This window comes from Heterodontus francisci, unplaced genomic scaffold, assembly GCF_036365525.1.
Source record: "Heterodontus francisci isolate sHetFra1 unplaced genomic scaffold, sHetFra1.hap1 HAP1_SCAFFOLD_51_2, whole genome shotgun sequence".
NCBI classification, from domain to species: Eukaryota; Metazoa; Chordata; class Chondrichthyes; order Heterodontiformes; family Heterodontidae; genus Heterodontus; species Heterodontus francisci.
Genome location: NW_027141369.1, coordinates 5,306,992 through 5,314,424, shown reverse-complemented (window position 1 = coordinate 5,314,424; position 7,433 = coordinate 5,306,992). Strand labels below are relative to the sequence as shown.

General features: G+C 42.0%; 1 non-coding gene across 1 annotated transcript; it reads left to right on the top strand.

Moving 5' to 3' along the window:
• Window positions 1-6,002: 6,002 nt before the first annotated feature.
• Window positions 6,003-6,075, top strand: trnaf-gaa (transfer RNA phenylalanine (anticodon GAA)). The gene has a single exon. It is a non-coding gene; the product is annotated as a tRNA-Phe (tRNA).
• The last annotated feature ends 1,358 nt before the right edge of the window (window positions 6,076-7,433 follow it).

Genomic DNA, 7,433 nt, shown 5'->3' with positions numbered 1-7,433 from the left:
CAGGAAGTACAAACCTGAAAAAAACAGTAGGTAAGCAAACTGAACAAACTGAGATGAAATGAAATAAATGCAAAAAAAAGATTAGTCTGTTGACCCTCTGTTTCACCCCCTCTATGGCAAGTGTATCCTTCATAAGATGAGACTAAACTGTACACAATACTCCAGTGCGGATTCACCAAGGCTCTATACAATTGCAGCAAGACATCTTTACTCCTGTACTCATGACCCCTCGTGTGGGTACAACATACCATTTGCCTTCCTAATTGATTGCTGCACCTGCACAAGAGCTTTTGGTGTCTCAGGAACAAGGACACCCAGGTCCCTTTGGACATCGACACTTCCCAACCTTTCACCATTTAAGAAATACTCTGTCTTTCTGTTTATTCTACCAAAGTGAATAACTTCACACTTATTCACATTATATTCCACATTCTTGCCCATTCACTTAGCCTCTCCAGGTCCCCTGGAAGCCTCTCTGCATCCTCCTCACAACTCACACTTCACCGAGCTTTGTGTCATCTGCAAACTTGGAAATATTACATTTAATTCCCACAGCCAAATCATTTATATAGGTTGTTAACAGCTGTGGCTCCAACACTGATCCTTGCAGTACCCCAATAGTAACAGCCTGCCATCCTGAGAAGGACCCGTTATTGCTGTAATTGTGACCTGACTCCAAAAACAACTGTACTGGAATGGAATGGAATTCTTCAGTGTTTCTGTTGTTTGGCTTGCATTGACTCATCGATTTTCTTGTTTTTCACTTTGTCGATGCCTTTGAATAATTGTGGATCCTTCTTCAGGGTGTCTTCTTTCACCAGGTCGTTCTGACCTCTGATGATGTTGATTGTAATCAGCTTCAATTCGCTGATAGTTTTGGAAGTGAGCAGATTTCCTTTGCTTGAGTCTACAACATGGAACTCAGTCTGACATGTGGACCCATGGGAGGATTTGAATGCCACCCCTGCGTTGGAGTTGCATCCATCCAATAAGAGACCGAGTAGAAGTGACAGTTCTGTCAGTCGAATATGATACTTTTAATGGCAGGGTTGTGAGTTTGAGTGCCATTCTGTTTTTCCCTTTTTTAAGGCTTCATGAGCAGAGAGTACAGGGAGTGTTTGAAATGAGCAAGTCTCGCTTTGATTCAGGACTCTTACCTCTCAGCAGCATCTCACTATGAAAGATTGAATTTGATCTCATTTCATTCTCAGCTCGGGGTCTGTGCGGCTCAGTGGCACTTCTGGCTGTCTCCCGCTTCACAATCCATCAGTACTGAGAAAGCAATGGGGAATATTACTCACATGTTGTGTTCTTTAATTTTTTGGAAAACTTGAATGTATGTATTTTCTTCCAAAACAAGGACACCAAGCCACTGTTAATGTAGGGCTGAAATAGCTCAGTTGGGAGAGCGTTAGACTAAAGGTCAGTGGCTCAATCCCGGGTTTCAGCAATTTTGCTTCCTTATGCGTCCCTTGCCTTGGTTCTGATTTTCCGGTTGCACAATTTACTTTGAAATTATTTACCAAGCACCAGTGGATTGAATTTGAGAAACAACACAGAGTCATTTACAGCACAGAAGGTGGTCCTTTGGCCTATCACGTCCATGCTGGCTCTCCCCGGAGCAATCTAGTCAGTTCCACTCACCAGCTCGATCCCTTTCCTCCTGGAAGTTTACTTCCTTCATGTATCCATCTAATTTCCTTTTCAAATCATTGATTGTCTCTGCTTCCAGCACACTCGTGGGCCAAGACATTACTACCCACAGCATAAAAAATTCCACCTCATCAAGGATGGGAAATACTTATATCTTCTATATTTGCTTATTCTCTATTTCTATGAGAATAGACTGACAGTCAACATGAAAGGAAACCCAAAAATCTTCGAGCAGCATGTAAATGATAAGTGGGTAGTAAGAGGTTGAGTCGGGCCTATGAGGGACAAAAAGGATAATATAAGCTTAGAGGTGCAGGGCAATGTTAATCTACTTAATGAGTACTTCGTATCAGTGATCACTAAGGAAGTGGAATTTGACAAAATATCAGTCGAAGTGAAGAGAGTAGAGTCAATGGAGAGGGTACAAATTGAGAGAGGGAGGTACTAAAAAGGCTGGCTGTGCTTAGGGAAGATAAATCACCTGGTCCGGATGGCTCACATCCCAGGTTGCGAAAGGAAATGCGGATGCAGATAACGGAAGGGCTTGCTATAATCTTCCAATCTTCCCTGGATACGGGGGAGGTGCCAGAGGATTAAACAGTGGCAAATGCAACACCCTTATTCAAGAAAGGGTGTAAGGACAGTCCGGGTAGCTACAGGCTAGTTAGATTTACAGCAGCGGTGGGTAAGGTTTTAGAAAGAATAATCAGGGTAAAAAATCAACAGTCACTTGGAGAGGTTCGAGTTAATTAAGGAGAGTGAGCATGGATTTATAAATGGGAGTTCATGCTTGACTAATCTAACTGCATTTTTTGATGAACTAACAGAGCAGGTTGATGAAGGGAATGCAGTGGATGTTGTTTATATGGATTTTAAGGAAGCGTTTGAAAAGGTACCACATAAAAGGGCGGTTAACAAAATTGAGGTTCGTGGTATAGGAGGGTCAGTGTCCAATTGGATAGAAAATTGGTTTAAGGACAGAAAACAGCGAGTCTTATTAAATGGTTCTTTGTCAGACTGGAGGATTGTCGACAGTGGTGTTCCCCAAGGGTCAGTGCTAGAACCACTGCTTTTTTTGCTCAAGGTAAGTGACTTGGATCTTGGAATACAGAGTAGAATCTCAAAATATGCCGATGACACCAAACCTGGAGGAGCGGCAAACAGTGAAGATGATATGAACTGCCTGCAACAGGACAGTGATAGGCTTGCAGAATGGGCAGACAGGTGGCATATGGAATTTAATAGTGACAAGTGTGAGGTGATGTATTTTGGCATAAGGAATAGGGAGAGGCAATATATACTTAATGGCACAGTTCTAAAGAGTGTGCTGGAATAGAGGGACTTGGGGTTCATGTGCATCAATCTTTGAAGGAGGCAAGTCATATTGCGAGAGTGGTTCGCAAAGCATATGGGATCTTGGGCTTTGTAAGTATAGGCATTGAGTACAAAAGCAGGGAAGTTATGCTGAACCATTATAAAACTCTGGTTAGGCCCCAATTGGAGTGTTGCTTCCAGTTCTGCTCAGCAGACTTTAGAAAGAATGTGAGGGTCCTTGAGAGGACGCAGAGGCGATTTACCAGAATGGATCCAGGGATGGGGGATTTTAGTTACAAGGTTAGGTTGGAAAAGCTAGGATTATTCTGCCTTTCTCAAAGGAGATTGAGTGGAGAATTGATAGAGGTGTAAAACACCTCTAGAGAACAGGCCATCCTGGACTGGGTATTGTGTAATGAGAAAGGATTAGTTAACAATCTTGCTGTGTGGGGTCCCTTGGGGAAGTGCGCCCATAATATGATAAAATTCTTCATGAAGATGGAGAGTGAGAGAGTTGATTCCGAGACTCGGGTCCTGAATCTAAACAAAGAAAACTATGAAGGTATGAGGCGGGAGTTGGCTATGATAGATTGGGGAACGTTACTTAAAGGGTTGACAGTGGATAGGCAATGGCTAGCATTTAAAGAGCGCATGGATGAATTACAACAATTGTTCATTCCTGTCTGTGCAAAAGTAAAACAGGAAGGGTGGCTCAACTGTGGCATACAAAAGAAATTAAGGAAAGTATTAGATCCAAGGAGGAGAAATATAAAATGGCCAGAACAAGCAGCAAACCTGAAGATTGTGAGCAGTTTGGAATTTAGCAGAGGAGGACAAAAGGATTGATTAAGAAGGGGGAAATAGAGTATGAGAGTAAGCTAGCAGAGAACATAAAAACTGACTGTAAAAGCTTCTATAGATATGTGTATAGAAAAAGATTAGTGAAGACAAATGTGGGCCCCTTCCAGTCAGAAACGGGGGAATTTATAATGGGGAACAAAGAAATGGCAGACCAATTAAATACATACTTTGGATCTGTCTTCACAAAGGAGGATACAAATTATCTCCCAGAAATGTTGGGAAACATAGGGTCTAGTGAGAAGGAGGAACTGTATGAAATCAGTATTAGCAGGGAATGTTTGGGAAATTGATGGGATTGAAGGCCGATAAATCCCCAGGGCCTGATAATCTACATCCCAGAGTACTTAAGGAAGTGGCCCTTGAAATAGCAGATGCATTTCTGGTCTTTTTTCAAAATTCTATCGACTCTGGAACAGTTCCAATGGATTGGACGGTAGTTAATGTAACTCCACTATTTAAAAAAAGAGGCAGAAAGAAAACAGCGAATTATATACTGGTTAGCCTGACATCAGTCGTGGCGAAAATGCTGGAGTCCATTATAAAAGATGTAATAGCAGACTGCAATAATAACTCGTCTCCACTCCTAGTATTTCTAAATCCCACACATTCACTATAATGTGAACAATTATTTCCTGTTGTGTCTCACTCAGATGTGTAAACTTCACTGTATTGGAGTGAGGTGACATCTACTGGCGGGAAGCAAGAACTGCAATTAAGCAGCAGAAACCCCACAGTCTGTCAGGGTTAAAGAAACATTGCAATGTGAGGATACAGCGAAGTGGTTTGATTGGGTAGATGGAGACATGATTCCACTTGTGGTGGTGTCTGAAGCAAAGGCCAGAAATACAAAATTGTCATTAATAAAAGAAATGAGGAATTCATGAAAAATGTCGTAACGTAGTGAATGGTTAGAATGTGGATAGAATAGAAAGTGAGATTGGATGGACAGAAGCAGTCTGAAAGGATGGCTGAAACAAAAGGTGAGTGCCCTGAAACGTTAACTGTGTTTCTCACAGCACAGATGCTGCCAGAGCTGCTGAACATTTCCAGCACTTTCTGTTTTTATTTCAGCATTTGCAGGATGTTGCTTTGATCTGAAAAAAAATGGATGATTGGCTGGGGGGTTCCAGTGAAATTCCACAGCAGCTAATAAAGCCTGACCTGTCAGTGGCTTGTTGGTCTAGGGGTATGATTCTTGCTTTGGGAGTATGGTTAATTAACATGCGAGAAATTCCGAGTTCAAGTCCCGGACGAACCCTGGTCTGCTGGCATTTTTAGATTAAGGTTATCTATTGGTTTCAGCCTTGCAGAAGGTGGAATTGACTTCCAAACGGAGCTGGCTTGAGGACCAGACAACTGGATTCAAAGAGCTTGTCGACAAAATTGTAATTAACTAAATGTACAGATAGCCAAGTGAGAATATAAAGTTGTTGCTGTAATTGTGACCTGACTCCAAAAACAACAGGACTGGGTTCTGGACTGGAATGGAATGGAATTCTTCAGTGTTTCTGTTGTTTGGCTTGCATTGACTCATCGATTTTCTTGTTTTTCACTTTGTCGATGCCTTTGATTAATTGTGGATCCTTCTTCAGAGTGTCTTCTTTCACCAGGTAGTTCTGACCTCTGATGATGTTGATTGTAATCAGCTTCAATTTGCTGATAGTTTTGGAAGTGAGCAGATTTCCTTTGCTTGAGTCGACAACATGGAACTCAGTCTGACATGTGGACCCATGGGAGGATTTGAATGCCACCCCTGCATTGGAGTGGCATCCATCCAATAAGAGACCGAGTAGAAGTGACAGTTCTGTCAGTCGAATATGAGACTTTTAATGGCAGGGTTGTGAGTTTGAGTGCCATTCTGTTTTTCCCTTTTTTAAGGCTTCATGAGCAGAGAGTACAGGGAGTGTTTGAAATGAGCAAGTCTCGCTTTGATTCAGGACTCTTACCTCTCAGCAGCATCTCACTATGAAAGATTGAATTTGATCTCATTTCATTCTCAGCTCGGGGTCTGTGCGGCTCAGTGGCACTTCTGGCTGTCTCCCGCTTCACAATCCATCAGTACTGAGAAAGCAATGGGGAATATTACTCACATGTTGTGTTCTTTAATTTTTTGGAAAACTTGAATGTATGTATTTTCTTCCAAAACAAGGACACCAAGCCACTATCAATGTAGGGCTGAAATAGCTCAGTTGGGAGAGTGTTAGACTGAAGATTTAAAAGTCCCTGGTTCAATCCCGGGTTTCAGCAATTTTGCTTCCTTATGCGTCCCTTGCCTTGGTTCTGATTTTCTGGTTGCACAATTTACTTTGAAATTATTTACCAAGCACCAGTGGATTGAATTTGAGAAACAACACAGAGTCATTTACAGCACAGAAGGTGGTCGTTTGGTCTATCACGTCCATGCTGGCTCTCCCCGGAGCAATCTAGTCAGTTCCACTCACCAGCTCGGTCCCTTTCCTCCTGCAAGTTTCTTTCCTTCAAGTATCCATCTAATTTCCTTTTCAAATCAATGATTGTCTCTGCTTCCAGCACACTCGTGGGCCAAGACATTACTACCCACAGCATAAAAAATTCCACCTCATCAAGGATGGGAAATACTTACATCTTCTATATTTGCTTATTCTCTATTTCTATGAGAATAGACTGACAGTCAACATGAAAGGAAACCCAAAAATCTTCGAGCAGCATGTAAATGATAAGTGAGTAGTAAGAGGTTGAGTCGGGCCTATTAGGAACAAAAAGGATAATATAAGCTTAGAGGTGCAGGGCAATGTTAATCTACTTAATGAGTACTTCGTATCAGTGATCACTGAGGAAGTGGAATTTGACAAAATATCAGTCGAAGTGAAGACAGTAGAGTCAATGGAGAGGGTACAAATTGAGAGAGGGTGGTACTAAAAAGGCTGGCTGTGCTTAGGGTAGATAAATCACCTGGTCTGGATGGCTGGCATCCCAGTTTGCGAAAGGAAATGCGGATGCAGATCATGGAAGAGTTTGCCATAATCTTCCAATCTTCCCTGGATACGGGGGAGGTGCCAGGAGTAAACAGTGGCAAATGCGACGCCCTTATTCAAGAAAGGGTGTAAGGACAGTCCGGCTAACTACAGGCTAGGTAGATTAACAGCAGCGGTGGGTAAGGTTTTAGAAAGAATAATCAGGGTAAAAAATCAACAGTCACTTGGAGAGGTTTGAGTTAATTAAGGAGAGTGAGCATGGATTTATAAATGGGAGTTCATGCTTGACTAATCTAACTGCATTTTTTGATGAACTAACAGAGCAGGTTGATGAAGGGAATGCAGTGGATGTTGTTTATATGGATTTTAAGGAAGCGTTTGACAAGGTACCACATAAAAGGGCGGTTAACAAAATTGAGGTTCGTGGTATAGGAGGGTCAGTGTCAAATTGGATAGAAAATTGGTTTAAGGACAGAAAACAGCGAGTCTTATGAAATGATTCTTTGTCAGACTGGAGGATAGTCGACAGTGGTGTTTCCCAAGGGTCAGTGCTGGAACCACTGCTTTTTTTGCTAAAGATAAATGACTTGGATCTTGGAATATTGAGTAGAATCTCAAAATATCCCGATGACAACAAACTTGGAGGAGTGG